The sequence below is a fragment of the Canis lupus genome, chromosome 5, assembly GCF_048164855.1.
Source record: "Canis lupus baileyi chromosome 5, mCanLup2.hap1, whole genome shotgun sequence".
Taxonomy (NCBI): domain Eukaryota; kingdom Metazoa; phylum Chordata; class Mammalia; order Carnivora; family Canidae; genus Canis; species Canis lupus.
This window is the reverse complement of record NC_132842.1, coordinates 61956946-61974238: the sequence shown is the minus strand read 5'-3', so window position 1 is coordinate 61974238 and position 17293 is coordinate 61956946. Positions and strand designations below refer to the sequence as shown.

The 17293-nt window shown below is 44.8% G+C and overlaps 1 long non-coding RNA gene across 1 annotated transcript in view; it reads left to right on the top strand.

The window, feature by feature from the left end:
- Nucleotides 1-1342, top strand: part of LOC140633013 (uncharacterized) — a 57182-nt gene extending 55840 nt beyond the window's left edge. The window contains exon 4 of the long non-coding RNA XR_012030643.1: nucleotides 1047-1342. This is a non-coding gene — a long non-coding RNA (uncharacterized lncRNA). The remainder of the gene's footprint in view (nucleotides 1-1046) is intronic.
- The last annotated feature ends 15951 nt before the right edge of the window (nucleotides 1343-17293 follow it).

Below are 17293 nucleotides of genomic sequence, written 5' to 3'. Positions count from 1 at the left end.
AGCCACATCACTCCCACATCCACATCGCTTTCTCTTCCCCCCACACTCAGCTCGCTTTGTTTTACTTCCTAACACTTCTCCAAGTAGACTTTGTTCAGCTTATCTGCTAGTTGGGAGATAGAGACCAGGAGTACTGGGCTCCTTTATGTCCTTCTCAAGCCCAGACCCGAATCACAGGCCCAGGGGTTCAAACACTGGGGTTTTTAGGAGGAATAAAAAAAAAGGGACCTGGGACATTTCTGGAAGCCCCTTTATTCTGTGCTGGGAGAGAGAAGGAGGCCTTGAAGGGACAGGTGCTCTCACAGAGAATCTACTTAAATCACTTAGCAGAGGGCCTGGCACATAGTAGGTGACCAATAAAGGTACACATTCATCGTTGTTATTTTTATTCCCCGATTCTTGGATTCCACACAGATCAATTAAAAAAATTGGCAAAAACTTAAATTTGGGGTATCTACGTTAAACAAGACAGTGATTTACCAAATACAAACTTTTTCTTTTCTTTCTTTCTTTCTTTCTTTCTTTCTTTCTTTCTTTCTTTCTTCCTTTTCTTTCTTTCTTCCTTTTTCTTTTTTTTCTTTCTTTCTTTCTTTCTTTCTTTCTTTCTTTCTTTCTTTCTTTCTTTCTTTCTTTTCTTTCTTTCTTTCTTTCTTTCTTTCTTTCTTTCTTTCTTTCTCTTTCTTTTTCTTTTCTTTCTTCTTTTTTCTAAACACAACCAAATGCTTAAAATTGATATACCTTTAAAAAACTTTGTTCAGGGCAGCCCCCCGTGGCTCAGCGGTTTAGCACCGCCTTCAGCCCAGGGTGTGATCCTGGAGTCCCAGAATCGAGTCCCACGTCAGGCTCCCTGCATGGAGGCTGCTTCTCTTCTCCCTCTGCCTGTGTCTCTGCCTCTCTCTCTCTCTCTCTCTCTCTGTGTCTCTCATGAATAAATAATAAAATCTTAAAAAACAAAACAAAACAAACAGACAAAAAATATTGTTCAAACTGAAAAGGCTATGATAACCAATGTAATACCCAACCCTACCCTGGGTCTTCTCTTGCAGGGGGAAATTTCTTCCAGAAACATCGCTGAATCCCCTGAAACACAGATGATAAAGGAGATAAAAGTTATTGTGGCCAGGTTCATCTTACTGAAGTTGAAAACTATATTGTGGCTAAGTGAGAGAACATCGCCGTTGGTAGGAAGTCTCCAGGAAAGTATCTGTGGGTACCTAAGCTGAGCTACAGAGAGTAAAGAAACAGATTTGGGGTGTGTGAATGTGTGTGTGTGTGAGAGAGAGACACGCACAAATGTTGAAGCAATGAGATGAAATATTAAAAGTAGGAAGATGTAGGCCAAAGGAAGGGGTTTTCTTTATACTGTTTTTAGTTTTGTAACTTTTCTGTGAATTTGAAATTATTTCCAAATAAAAAGATTTAAAAAAACCAAAAAAACAAAACACCCAACAACGACCCAAACACTGCTTATGGTTCAGGACTTTCATGTCACAGGACTTGCATGTTATTTTTAAAAACAGGAGGGTAGGATACCTGTGCAGATTAGTTGAAAACATAGGGAATTTGCTTATCGACCTTCAAATCAACAAAAGAAGATAAAGTTCCAGCTGGTAATGAAGAAGATGGGTGTTCTGTTGGTTAGTTTTTGGTGGTGGGGAGGTGGGGGGGCTTTTTGTTTTTTGTTTTTGTTTTTTTGAGTGTTTGCAATGCCCTCAAGACTCTGAAAAGTGAGGTTTCATCTTAAAGTATGAGAAAACTTTGGAAGATTGTTAAATGAAGCCTGCATTGAGATGCTTCGAGACAGGGAGCTTCTTTGAAGTAGTTTAGCATTTCAGAGCTTCACATGTTAATTGTATGCAAAGAAATAAAACACTTAAGCAAACTTCAATCTAAGGAGATTTGCATAAAGGATTAGGACCCATTGGCCCTCCAAAACACTCTTCCATCTGAAAATGGGTGCGCTGGGCTCTCAGATCCCCCAAATTTCTTTGTGCTCTCACTGAAGTCCGATTTAATCCCGCTTTCTTCATTTACACCTTCTCCCCAAACCTCCCAGGCCTGTGCTTTGAGAGCTAGGGATCATTCTCCTCCCTGGTTGAGGGGGGTTTTTCCTTCATTAATTTCTCTAAGAAGATTACCGAGTGCTTGTTTGTTGTTGTTGCAGCAACTAATTTCCCTAAAGCTCTTTGTTTTTCCAACTGGTTTACACTTTAATGCCCTTGGATTGAATTTCAACAACAAGGGATCAACTTGACCAGCTCTCTTTAGGAAGAAAACAAAAACTGGAAACTTGGTGTAAACTATTTTCATCACAGGCCTGCTTTAAAAAAAAAAAATACATATTCAGCCCTCTCGACAGTTTTCAAAGAGATGTGTCCTAATTAGCATATCATTCAGGCACTGTTTCCTTTCCTAAGTCAAGGTGACCTTCACTGGAACGGAATTTCTCTAATTCCACTGGCTAAGTGATGTGAAAAGTAACATCCCACAGCATCCTGTCGGCAGAGCGGGCTTTCAAACATTTGGCCTGTGTTTTCTTTCTCTCCTGTTTGTTTGTTTCTCTCTTTCTAATATGCCTCGCTTTTAAGAGCCCAAGGTTGAAGCCGGATGGCAGACACCGCTGCAAGAACTTCAATATTGTGACATTTTGAAAGTGATCAGAAGACTGTGAGTTAGATCTTGTTTAGAAATCCCTTTTTACCAGGATAATTGTATGGAAGCTAAGTGGTAACCCCCTTCACTCTGATTCACAGCCATTTAAACATTTGTGCCAGTTAATTACCATAATTGGTTTGTTTAATTAGCATGAGGAGCACAGGCGCTTTCGCACACAGGGACGCCTTTATTTGCTGGGAGATGCCGCCACTGTCAAGCACCCCAAGGACACCAGCCTGGCTATTGAAGGCCTGAGTTTGGCTTCAGGGCTCTGGGGACTTGCTCTGGCCCTAAGTACCTTGAAGATTGACCCTTGAACTTTCTAAGCCTAAAATGCTATTGATAGTCTGTACTTGATCAGAAGAAAGGAGGTGGGGGGGGGGGGCCGGCAGGGGTGCCCTGTGGCGGGGCTGGAGCTCAGCAGACCTTGGGGGTTCACCAGATTCATAGGCAGTGTGCCCGGGAGTCCCTTCTGAAGGCAGGATCTGGGGGACCCCGGGCTGTTTTGCTCAAGGACTGTTAGCCCGCACCTGATGAGGTTTTCTGCTCTGAGTGCAGCGGATGGGAAACTCCTGGCCAAATTCTCCAGCCCAGGAATGACTGGGGAGAGCCTACTAAGTGCAGAGTAACCTGCTAATCGGAGCATCACCCATTGGGAGAGATCGTAGAGGCGGAATTCAGATCGTCCGGGTGTAAGACCAGCATCGCGCCCGCCCTGGGTGAGAATGGCAGGGAAAGTTCGAATCAGGATATTCCATTTACAACGTGCAGTTTTGTGTCCTTTTCTTTTCAAGATTGATCTGTAGGACCCAACAGGTAAAGAAAAACCTGTCATGCTTTTAAAGTGTTGTGAGTCTTTGGTTGTACCTTGCTATCGATTTGGGACGGGGTTCCTCCCTAGGATAGTAGAAATGTGTAGGAGGGGATCCCTGGGTGGCTCAGCGGTTTGGCGCCTGCCTCTGGCCCAGGCGTGATCCTGGGGTCCCGGGATCAGGTCCCGCCGGGCTCCCTGCATGGAGCCTGCTTCTCCCTCTGCCTGTGTCTCTGCCTCTCTCTCTCTCTCTCTGTGTCTCTCATGAACAAATAAATAAAATCTTAAAAAAAAAGAAATGTGTAGGAAAGGAAGGATTATTGAAAACCATCCCAACAACAACAACAACAAAAGAAAACCATCCCAACCAAAGGAGTCCCACATCCCACAGGTGAGCTATCTTAGATTCCCAGTGAGTGACTTTGGCCTCCCCTAAAACATTCCAAGGAGAAGGACGGAAGTGCTCAGAATTCTGAGTGGCTAGAGTGTAAATCAAGGACAGAGCACCTTCTCATGTCCTCAACCATGCAGAACCTGCAAATACATATATTTAAAAAGCGCTTTGAGATAAATATCTTCAAGGACCTCTAGAAGAATAACTTCAAACCACTTGAAATCCATCCATCGTGATTTTGGTCAATAATTGAATTGAGAACACTCAAGGAATAATTTTTTGCTTTTTTTGGGGGTGGGACAGAAGTCCCACATTCAGATTCTTTTTTTTTTTTCTGATTGTGCTTTAAATTTTATTTGTCATTAGCTTTTTTTTTTTTTTTAAAGGAATCCACCGTCCTAATTTGAGCTCTGATACGACCTAGCTAAAGGTTCATGGCCAAACGGTAGCCTATTGTACACAATCATATAATTTAATGAAAGCGAGTGCACTCCATCTTTCAAAATCTGCACCAGCGCCCAGCTATTGATCTGACATTTATCCAGGCATGTCTTCTTGTCCAAGTGTCTTAATAATCTAATTTGAAAATAGGACTCTTCTTTGAGAATATCTGAATTTGACCTCCACACTTCCTGCAACCTATGGTAATGTTGGGCTAATATAATTAGGAGGTAAGCTAGCATATGCCTGGTTTTATGAGGAAGTGAGCGGGGGCAGGGCATCATTATTTGACAGTTATTATAACTTTAGAAAGAGTCTCCACGTACTGAGGTGTCATGAATAATTAAGAGAAGTGTTGCCGCCCACTTTAATTAGATCTCCGTGCATTTTAAAATAAGTATGTGGAGGCCTGTGTGTAACAACCAGAACTCTCTTATTTGGGCAGCAGAAAATACTCGTACCAGGGACCCTACTGTCATTATTACTCAGATTGCCGAAAGGGCGCTGCCACAAAAGGGAGCCTCTGCGTCTGTGCACCTTCTCCCAGAGCTCCTCTCCCTTGTCAACACCCTGCTCCCGGCATCTCACCGCCCTCCTATCTGAGCCAACATCAAGATGTGGCTGCTTCTCGCATCATTATTGTTATCAACCAGAGCAAAGTCAATGTGAAAGCCACCACTAAAAGAGCAGTGTTTGACATCACGTTTTGGACCTGAATAAGCAAATAGGCAAATCGAATCTTCAGGGTCAAGCTTTATAGTCATTTTTATGACCCAGGAAATCAGTTTTGGTGACAGTGATGACAAATGCTGAACACAAAGGCCTGTATAAATACATCTATGAATGTTGCCTTCCAAACCCTCGAGGCCATTGGTCAGCCCAGGGCACTCCCACCAGGACACCTACTGCTCCGCAGACACCTACCCCACTGGAAGAAAGAAGGCCAGAGGGACCAGCATGTTGACTTTAAGTTGACTTTAAGTTTCTAACAATATGTGTAAGAGCGTGAGAGGGCCCTGCTTAACGGGGGTGGGAAGTTAATGAGGTTGTGACACCTTTGAATTTTCCTGACGCTGCTATTAGCAGGGAATAGTTGGTGACCAAAGTTGTCAAACTTGGCTACTCACTGGAATTATCTTAGGAAAAAATCTTCATCGATTAAAAAAAATTTTAACTGAAATGATCCTCCTCCTCCTCATCATCATCCAAGCTTTAAAATTTGTCTTCATGCCCAGGCCACACTCCTGACCCACTAAAGCAGAATTCCTGGAGGTCGGACCCAAACATCAGAGTTTTTAAAAACTCCCCAGGTGGTTCAACATGGGGCTACGTTTGGTTTAATGTTTTGAAACAGGAGGCCGCCTTAGAGAATATTTTTATTTCAGAACCTCGAGTTTTGATGGCTATGCTGTAGTTCTCCAGAAACAAACAAAATAATAACGATCAGTTAAAGACGTGGACATGTAATAGCCTAATTATACAAATATTGTCGGTAACCAGACGCATTTACTGGAGAGCCTCCTGCTTCTCCAACAGAGCGTGTTTGTGTTGCTCATAATGGAAGCCCACCTCCCACCTCCCCCTCCCTCCATCTGTTGAACTAGCTGGCACAGGGGCTGCCCTTTATCTCATATTTAAAACACAAGCAATGACTGAAATTCATTTTCAATTTATTTTCCAATCATATGAAAGGAAGAGAGAGAAAGATTATTCTATTGAATCTTCTTCTGGCTGGTAAAAGGTTGGTAAGGTTTGTTCTGGATGCACGGAGAGCTCCCAGGATAGTCTATAGGGAGCGGAGTTAATCGAATAAACTAATCTTGGCTGTGGAGATTAACTCTCTGGCTGCAGGAGGCGAGGTGAGGCAAAATGCAAACAGCAGAGATCTCGAGGTGCTGGAGGCAGTTCAGCATCTCCCTTCCCTCGCCCTCCACCCCATGCAAGGGCTCACTCCCCCTGTTAACATTTGGGAAAAGGGTAATGCCTGGCCAGCCTGCTGGGTGGAGCCCAGCCCCGAGTGTGGTGCCTGGAGGCTGAGGTCCCTATGAGGTGGTCCTTGGCTTTTCTCAAGGGGCAAGACTGCTGTCTTGGGGAGCTGGACCTTTGCCAGCTGCGAGTGTGCTGGCTGCATATACTACCTGGGGGTGAGAGTTTGGTTCAAAGCGGCCCCTGACAGTGGGTAAGCAGCCTGACTCTAAGAACACATCCTTTCAGCCTTTAGTTCCCTTAGCCAAGGCACGCAGGCCGCATTAAGGGGGGTGGAAACAACTGTTTCTGAACCCAGCCCCCAGCCTTCCTGGCAATCAGCCCCGAGGGTGGGAGGTGGGGGTGGTGCTGGTGGCCCGTGAAGGGTCTCTGAAGGGTCTCTGGTCGGAGAGGGCCTCCTGCACCCTGGGAGGGCTGTCTCCCTCTTTGCACAGTTCTTGGGGGAGGCAATCTGAGTGCTGCTCCCCTGGGTCCACCCACTCCTACAACCCCCAGCTTTAGTGGGTCAGGGGCTCTGAGCCCCTCGCTCTGACAGGAGAGACAGTCGAAAGTGACAGCAGCAAGGTCCCTGGAGGGACTGCTGAGGCTCTCTGGTGGGTTGACACCTCCCTTCTCCCCCTCAACAATGCCCCCCAAGTGCTAAGCCAGTCAAGAGTTAATTTTGTTATTCTACAGATAAAATTAGTGTAAGCACAAAGGTGAGAACACCTACTTCCCTAAGATTGATCACTGCTCGCCAACTCCTGCAGCACCAGTGCAGCCTGGGCTCTTTCTAATTTCTCTTGTCCCAACACTTTCAAGGGTTCTGCAGTGGGTAGCTCTCTGGACTTCACTCCTAGCGACTTCAAATCTATCCCTTACCAACAGCCAGCCGGGTGAGGTTCTTTAATCCATGCCCCGTGCCAGTAGAGCAGACCGGTCCCACGGGTGCCCGTGGAAGCCGGGTGGCCTGGCTTTAAATCCCGGCTTTGCCACTGACTGGCTGGACAAGTCACAGAAATCTGTGCATGTTCTTCGGGATCATTTATACAACCGGAGAAAGACTCTAGCACTGATCGTGTGGGCTTGTTGTGAAGCCTGGGTGGCTCAGTACATGCTGTTCCCTCCTCCATGCCTTGCATCTTCCCAGTTAGAGAAGAGACCTTGAAGCTCCTTTGGCTTTCCCATCATCAGCCCTGATTCATGCTGAAATGAGGACAGATCCTTCCCTGTCCCCAAGGGAAAAGCAACTCTCTCCCCTCCCAAAGCCCCAAAGCCATCTTCCCCAGACTTGGCCAACCAAATCCATGCTGAAGACTGTTGCAGGCTGGCAGCAGGTGGCTTCCAGAGAGTAAGCTGGGAAATCGTAACATTTCATCATCTCCAGAGGAGTGGGGCTCTAGGAGGAGGAAGAGGCTACATAATGAAAGACAGCAGAGGCATTTACAGCATTAGGAGGCAACCCAGGGCACTGGGTACTGGGCACTGGTCTTTGTGCTCTACCTGTAGAGGATTCTCATCTATCCTCAGAGGAATTTTTAAGGTAGGTATTTTTATCTCCTCTTTTTGATAAACTGAAAGGGCTCAGAGAGGTTAAGTGACTTGCCCAAAGTCACATAGCAGAGCTGGAACTTGAACCAGGTTTTTCTGAAGGTGGAGGCTGTGATCTCAAACACCACTCTCTATTGATACTCACGATAGAGTATGGTCCCGATAGAACGGCCTTCCCTCATGATTGAGCTAGAAGACTTGGCATTAAATCCAAAGTCCTGTCTTCTAATCATGGAGACCCTCAGTTCTCCATGTTTCAGGGGAAAACCTAGACCCAACAATGTCTTCCAGTTGTAGCTGCTCTCTTTCAAATCCCAGTTCTGATGATACCTCTTCCAGGAAATGGTCGAAGGCTCCCCCAAGGCAAGGTGATCTCTCAGAGACTTCTCTAAGCTTCACTCTGTCTGATGATAAAAGGTAAACGCATCACTTCCTGATGGGAGGGGCTATTTGGGTTCAAACCAGTATCTCCGGGCACCTGGGTGGCTCAGTAGGCTAAGTGTCTGCTTTCGGCTCAGGTCATGATCTTGGGGGCCTGAGATTGAGCCTACGTTGGCCTCCCTGCTCAGTGGGGAGCCTGCTGCTCTCTCTCCCTCTGTGCCTCCCCCACTCATTCTCTCTCTCTCTTCAATAAATAAAATTTTTAAAATACCCAGTGTCTTTGTCTTCTTTCTCTTATTGCTACAGTGCCAGGTTCACGGGGAGGGTTTCACACACGTCTGTGGACCAAGACAGACAGCGGGCTGTCCTCTCTAGCTTCTCCATAGCAAGTGGCCGAGGTAGCAGGTGTATCCTTCCCAGCCTCAAACTCAGATGTACGCAGAGACCTTGATTCCCTGACGACCCAGCTGAACTTTGCTCTCCAGCCTGGATTCCACCCAAGGGCAGAAAACAGAGGTGATAAGCCCAGTGCAGGTTTCCCCCCTTAGTCCCTTTTGGATAAAGAATCCAGGCAAATGCAAGGCCTCCCTGCCCTCCTCTTCTCCCTCTCTCGACAATGTGGATTTAAGTTCTGGGAACTGGGGAGCAGGACATCCAGCGGGGAGGCCTCTGGTCCATCCTTACCAGCGGCTGTCTGTTCTGGGTCCTGCCAGTGGCCATGGCTTACTGGCAGCCAGGCCTGGTGGTCTCCATACAGAGATGTGCAGCCATTGAAGCAGTGCCTCTGAGGCTCTGACGTCTCAAAGACTACGCCCAAGAGTGGATGGGACACGGGACAGAGGAGTCTGTCTTTTCCATAGTCGATCTTTCTCCTGCGTGTTTTCAAGAGTAGCGACGTTCTATGTCTAAGACATGTCTTTTTAAGATTTTATTTATTCATTCTATGAGAGACACACAGAGAGAGGCAGAGACACAGGCAGAGGGAGAAGCAGGCTCCCTGAAGGGAGCCCGATGTGGGACTTGATTCCAGGACCCCAGGATCACGTCCTGGGCTGAAGGCAGACGCTCAACCACTGAGCCCTCCAGGTGTCCCTCTAAGACATTTTTGATACAACTTGGCCACTAAACACAAAGCAACTGTTTCATCTGATGCTCCACCAAGTGACCAGTGGTCTTTTCCAACACTAAGTCTATTTGGAAACTTCTCGAAGCTTCCACATTGTGGTTAACCTGCTCTTCCCCGCTTCTTTGCAGGAAGGCCATGTTCCCACTACTCCCTCTTGCAGTTCACATTGCTGAAGACTTGCAGGGGTTCAGGCCTGTGCTGAGCAGTAAACAGGCAGAGCCACTGGATTCTCACCCGCCCTATGAGGAATGTTCAGTCATTAGCCTTCTGTTATACAGATCGGGAAAGCAAGGATCACTGAGGGCCGCTGTATCATGTCCAAGGCCCGTGATGGTAAGTGGCATCCCAGAAGTGAATTGGCACTTCCTAACAGTGAAGTGCATTCAGTGGCTCAGGGTGACATGTCTGAAGTTTGCCCCGATCGTGCCCCCATAGCAGCTCTTCTGCATGAAAAAGTTCTCCAAGGGGGATCCTCAGCATCTCTCAAACTCACATGTCCTTTGTGTCTTTACTTGTCATTCCTTTGATTACCAGCCTCCATCCCATGCCCACGCTGTCCACCCAGCTGACTGGTGGTGGCCTCTCCGGTTCAGATCAGATCCTCAGGTCTGGGAACAGTAGCTGCTACATAGCAGATGTGCCCTATATGTCCCTCAAATAGATGCTGACCCCTCTATTCTATGTGCTCCTGCCTAATTAATTCTCCCTAAGACAGTTGCGAGTTTTGTTTCCTTTGCTCAGACCACTTTGGTGGCTCTGTGTTGACACAGAATGATATCCGTGTCCTTCTGTCTGGCATTTCACATCCCTAGAGTCCATCCTGAACTTCAGTGTTCACTCTGCTTCTATTCCAATCCAGCTTCCACTGGGAGCCATTTCTCTAGGAGGCTGCATACCTCCCTGTCTTCCTCATCTTAGCCAAGCCGTTCCTTCTGGCTGGCAGCTTTGTCCTGCCTACCCCCCATCCCCTGCAGAAGAGCCCTGAGAATCCCTAAATGCTGCCTCCTTAAGGCAGCATCCTCTATCTCCCCATCCAAACCCCCAATATACTGGTGTCCTCCTCTATGGTACAGTAATTAAGGGCCCAGCTTTGGTATCAGAGAGTCCTGGGTGCAAGTTCTGGCTCTTGTCTCTTCTGGCTTCGTGACAGTGGTCAAGCCATTGAAGGAATTGGAGAGCCAAAAAATGGAGGTAATACACATAGGTCAACTTGGTAATTTAAGAGAGATGATGCTCCCGAAGGGGTTAGCACTGTCCTAAGTGCTTAATGATAGCAATTAATCAATTATTAATGACTGTCCACCAGGATATCTTATCTTCTCTCTTCTATAAGACCCATGGTTCTCAACTTTGACATCAGAATCCCCAAGGGAACTCTTAAAAACCCTCTCAGAATTCTGCCCAGGATGCATCCTCAGGGATTTTGACTTAATTGGTCTGGGTTGGGATCCTTGCATTAATACTTTTTATTTATTCTTTTTGTCTATTGTTACAAAATATACATAATATTGATCATTATTTTAAAAAGATTTTACTTATTTATTCATTCATGAGAGACAGAGAGAGAGCGGCAGAGACATAGGCAGAGGGAGAAGCAGACTCCCTGCGGGGAGCCCGATGCTAGACTCGATCCCTGAAACCTGGGATCATGCCCTGAGCTGAAGGCAGACGCTAACCGCTGAGCCACCCAGGCGTCCCAATATTGATCATTTTAACCATTTACAAGCATACGATTCAGTGGCATTAGACACATTAATGCTATTGTACAAACATCACCACTACCTATACCAAAAACCTTTTCATTACCTTTGGGAAAAGCCATGCCCATTAAATAATCACTCCTCCTGCCCCTCACCCCAACCCCTTGAAACCCCTGTTCTAGTCTGTCAACGAATCTATGTATTTTAGGGTCCTCATATAAATGGAATCAGACAATCTTTGTCCTTCTGTTTTTTTTAAAGATTTTATTTATTTATTCATGAGAAACATAGAGAGAAGCAGAGACACGGGCAGAGGGAGAAGCAGGCACCCTATAGGGAGCCTGATGTGGGACTCCCAGATCATACCCTGGGCTGAAGGCAGGCACTCAATTACTGAGCCACCCAGGGATCCCCCCTCTTTCTATAACCAATTTCACTCAGCATAATGTTTTCCAAGTCTATCCATGATGTAGAATATATCAAATTTTCATTCCTTTTTATGGTTGAATAATATTCCATTGTATGTATATCCCGTATTGTTGATCCATTCATTTGCAGAGGGACATTTGGGTTATTTCCACCTCTAGGCTGTTGTGGATGATGCCACTGTGAACATGGGTGTATATGTATCTGCCCCAGTCGCTGTTTCCACATCTTTTTTTATTATTCAAATTCAATTAATTAACACATAGTGTATTATTAGTTTCAGAGGTAGAGTTTAGTGATTCACCAGTCTTAAGTAACACCCAGTGCTCATTATATCACGTGGCCTCCTTAATGCCGGTCACTCAGTTACTCCATCCCCCTCCACATTTCCCTCCAGCAACCCTCAGTATGTTTCCTGGTGTTTAAGAGTCTCTTGGAGCACCTGGGTGGCTCAGTTGGGTAAGCATCTCCTCAGCTTCAGGTCATGATCCCAGGGTCCTGGGGATTGAACCCTGCATTGGGCTCCCTGCTCAATGGGGAGAAGTCTGCTTCTCCCTCTCCCTCTGCTCCTCCTCCCCCCACCCTCCCCAGCTTATGCTCTATTCCTCTTTCTCTCAAAAAAAAATATATATATATTTTGAGAAAAAATATTTTTTGAGAAAAAAAATTTTTTTGAAAGAAGAGTCTTTTATGGTTTGTCTCCCTCTCTGATTTCATCTTTTTAAATTTTCCTTCCCTTCCCCTATGTTCATCTGTTTTATTTCTTAAATTCTACACATGAGTGAGATCATATGACAATTGTCTTTCTCTGATTGGCTCATTTCACTTAGCATACTACCCTTTAGTTCCATCCACATCATTGCAAATGGCAAGATGTCATTTTTTTGATAGCTGAGTAGTATTCTGTTGTATATCTGTACCACATCTTCTTTATCCATTCATCTATTCATGGGCGTCTGGGCTTTATCGATAGTTTGGCTATTGGACATTGCTGCTATAAACACTGGGGTTTCCACTTCTTTTGAATGTATACCTAGGGGCACAATTCCTGGGTCATATGGTAGTTATGTATGTTACCCTTTGAGAAACTATCAAGTGGTTTTCCACAGCAGCAGCACCATTGTTATATTCCTAGCAGCAATTCATGGGAATTCTAATATTTCCATATCCTCACCAACACTTGTTATTTTCTGTTTTTTTTTTTAATTGTAGCCATCCCAGTAGGTATGAAGTGACATCTCATTGTGGGTGTTTTTTTAAGATTTTATTTATTTATTTGAGAGAGAGAGAGAGTACAAGTAGGTGGAGGGGCAGAGGAAGAGGGAGAAGCAGACTCCCCGCTAAGCAGGGAGCCTGACCTGGGGCTCAATCCAGGACTCTGGGGATCATGACCTGAGTTGAAGGCAGATGCTTAACTGACTGAGCCACCCACATGCCCCTCATTGGGGTTTTGGTGTGCATTTCCCTAATGACTGATGGTATTGAACATCAGTGTGTTTATTGGCCATCTGGTTATCTGGTTATCTTCTGCAGAGAAGTATCTATTCAAAAACTCTGCCTATTTTTTAATTGAATTGTTTGCAATGTTGTTTCAGGAGTTGTAGGAATTCTTTATCTATTCTGCATATTCATTCATTTGTGGGTATATGGTTTACAATTTTTTTCCCATGCAGTAGGTTATCTTTTTGCTTCCTCAATAGTCTTACTTGGTACACAAAGGCTTTTAATTTCAATGAAGTCCAATTTATCTATTTTGTATTTTGTGTTTTGTATTGTCTGTGCTTGTCATGTCACATCTATGAAACCATTGCCAAATCCAACGTCATGATGATTTATAGAACTTTATAGCTTCAGGGCGGGCTCCCTGCGTGGAGCCTGCTTCTCCCTCTGCCTGTGTGTCTCTGTTTTGCTTTCTCTCTCTCTCTGTATCTATCATGAATAAATAAATAAAAATCTTAAAAAAAGAGAACTTTATAGTTTCAGCAACTCAGCTTAAATCTTCGATTTATTTTGAGTTTATTTTTATATATGGTTTAGAGTAAGAGTCCAACTTGATCATATTGTGTTTTTTTAAGATTATTTATTTATTTATTCATGAGAGACAGAGAGAGAGAAAGAAAGGCAGAGACACAGGCAGAGGGAGAAGCAGGCTCCATGCTTCTCTGACGTGGACTCGATCCCAGAACTCCAGGATCACACCCTGGGCCGAAGGCAGGCACTAAACCGCTGAGCCACTGGGCTGCCCCAACTTGATCATATTGTACTGTGAATATCCAGTTTTCCCAGCACCATTTGTTGAAAAGACTGCCCTTTCCTCATTGATTTGTCCCCTAGCCAAAGATCAACAAAAATCTTAGTTTGGGCTGTTATGGGCTGCTATAGTATGGCTAGACAGTCTATGTTTAGTTGAAACAACAAATGTTTGTTTTTCACAGCTTTGGAGGCCAGAAGTCCAAGATCAGGGTGCCAGTGTAGTTGGGTCCTTGGTGAGGGCTCTCTTCTTGGTTGGTAGGTGAATACTTTTTTGCTCTGTCCTCACATGACAAAGAAAGTCAGCATCTCGCTCCTGTCCATTCTTATAAAAGCACTGACAACATCAAGAGGACCCACCTTCATGGCCTAATCATTTCCCAAAACCCTCACCTCCAAGTACCATCACGTTGGTGATTAGAGCTTCAACATATGAATTTTGACACAAATGTTCAGTTTATAGCACCATAAAGGTGAGGGTTTATTTCTGGGCAGTTATGTTGCATTGGTCTATGCTTGCCCTCATCCCAGTGCTGTATTGCTTTTATAACTATAGCTTTATAGCAAGTTTGAAAGTTAGGCAGTGTGAGATCTCCGTCTTCTTCTTTTTCAAGATTGTCTTGGCTATTTGGGACCCCTTGCAATCAATTTCATATGAATTTGAAGACCAGCATTTCCATTTATGCAAAAAAAAAAATGCTTCTGGAATTTTGATCAGACTGTGTTGAACCTGTAGATCATTTTGGGTAGTATTGACATCATAACAATGCTATGTCTTCCTATCCATGAACAAGGGATGTCTTTCCATTTATTTAGATCTTCCTTAATTTCTTGTGTTTTTGTTTTTGTTTTGTTTTGTTTTTGGTAGCTTTCAGTAGGCAAGTCCCTCACCTGCATGGTTAGATTTATTTCTAAGTATTTAGTTCCTTTTAGGCAGTAATGTAAATGGAATTGTTTTTTCATTGCATTAATATTTGTCAAAAGCTCCCCAAGAAATGCTCATGTGCAGATGGAGTTAAAAACCACCCTCTTAGGGATGCCTGGGTGGCTCAGTGGTCGAGCATCTGCCTTTGGCTCAGGGCATGCTCCCGGGGTCCTGGGATCGAGTGTCACATTAGGCTCCCTATGGGGAGCCTGCTTCTCCCTCTGCCTGTGTCTCTGCCTCTCTCTCTGTGTCTCTCATGAATAAATAAATAAAATTTAAAAAAAAACAAAAACAAAAAAAAACAACCCATCCTCTCAGTCAAAGTTGCCTAAGGTGGATGGAAGGCTTGCCAGGAACCCTATGGGACCTGGCAAGCACCATCACACCAACTCACTGGTCAGGAAGTATTTTCGGATGTATGTGTGCACAGCTTCCTTCTTGCAAAATACATTTTTAATTTTAATATATTTTGGGGTGCTTAGATGGCTCAGTTGGTTAGGGGTCTGCCTCCAGCTCCAGGTCATGATCCTGGTGTCCTGGGATCGAGCCCTGAGTCAGGCTCCTTGCTCAGTGGAGAGTCTGAGGCCCCTCCACCTCTCTCCCCAAGCTCATGTTCTCTCTCTCTCTCTCACTTGTTCTGTCTCTCTCAAATAAGTAAATAACATCTTAAAAAAAAAATATATATATATATATACACATGCATCTATGTGTATGTGTATATATATGTTATGTCCTCACCCTTTCCATATCTGACAGTCAGTTCCCAGAGGGAGGGCCTATTTCTCACTGACTTCTCTGCAAGACTGGGCTTGTGGAGGGAGGGCGCTGGTATTGCTATGGGGCATCTCCTACGGGAGTAGAACTTTGGGGACCTCCCCAAAGAAAAGCAATGAGACCTGATTTCAACCAAGCAGTACTTGTGAGAATTGACCCCTGGGGACCAATAGTGGCAGATAGCCTAAAGGGGCCAGACTGATGGACGGGTCAGCTAGAGGAAGGAGGGCGATCTGCTTTGATCAAGGAGGTCAGCACGGACACCCCACGACGCACATATGTGCACTCCCTCCCACCACCTTCCTTCACATTTATTATAGGCACCCACCATGGCTTGTGTCTGGGGCCTTCCAGCACCCCCAGCACCTCTCACTCAGGGACAAGTGGCCTGCTGCTGCGGGGTTTCCGGTCAGGAATTCGTGACAATGAAGACTCCAAGTTCACCAGCCTGCCTGGCAATGCTCACTGAGAAACCCAACAGATGGGCTCTAATTGCAGACCTGTTGTGGGGACATTGTTAACAAACACACAAGTAGCAGTATACAGGGCTTTTTGGAACCGAATGTGACTTGGCAGCTGGGGACGGCTGTCTAATTACCAACATCTGAGTTTCTTGTTTAATGAAGGGGAATGTGGAAACCGGCCGGGCTCGAGGCAGCCGGGACAGGGGAGGATGCCAGGCAGGGCTTCGATGACCGTGCCTGTGCGCCCCCTGCCTTGGCAGCCAGGTGCCTCCATGTCACACGGGGACCTCTCTGCTCCCTTCTCCCAGGGACCCAGGCAGCACTTTTGGGAGTGAGGATGGGAATACCTGAGATCCTCAGGAATCCTCAGCCACAGACCATTAGAAAACAGCGCAGGTCCCTTATATTCTTTAGGTTTTTCTTCTTAGGTCATCAGACTGACACTCGGGGAAAATCCACCGCTCTTAATCTGTGACTTCCTGTATCCTTTTGCACAATGCTATTTAACCTTGAAATATACACAGCTCAGTCCCCCAATTCATAAATTGGCAATCGTGCTTGCTTGGGCTTGTGTAGACTTACTTTGTCTAAGTCCTGCATTAAGTGCTTTACCTGATCAGCCCACTTAACAATCTTCCTAGACTATTTTCAATTTATTTTAATTTTATTTTTTCTAGCTTTGTGAATTATGATTGATGAACAAGTATATATTTCGGTTGTACAGTGTGATTTTTAAAAAGATATCCAAGTTATGAGTTCACATATAGGTAAATCATAAAAATATATAGAAATATATAGTAGATTGGGATAACTGGGAGTGAGTTTACCATTTATCCTATTCTAGGATAGAGAACAGAGGAAAGATTTATCAGTGTATTGAAAAGTACCAGGGAGATAATAAAGAGAATAGAAGTTAGGAAAGCAACTCCATAAAGTTGTTTATGAATTCCTGGGCTTGCCTCTGGGCTGCAAGCATGTGGATCTGATACAGATTAGCATATCAAAGACTTTGAAACTAAACTGACTCATAGATCACTGGCCAAGTGCCAGACTGGTCACTGGGTTGTGTGCACACAGACCAGAGTCAAGAGCACTACAAAGACTTACAAAGACTTTAAAAACCGAGTTGGGCTTAGAACCCTATCCCACAGAAGACAGGTTGAGAACCTGCAGTCCTACCAAGCCAAGTCAGTTGTCTGCTAAAATGAAAACGTGAACCTTCCTATATTAGGAATAATTAATTCCTAATATAATAATAGGATTTATATTAACCCCTGTGTTTCATAACACAATATTCAGAATGTCCATGATAGCATTCAAAATTACTTGGCGTGTAAAGAACTAGGAGAATCTCAACTTTTATGGGAAAAGACAACAGAGGCACAATCTATAAATTCAAGAAGCTCAGTGATCTTCAAACAACTAAACAT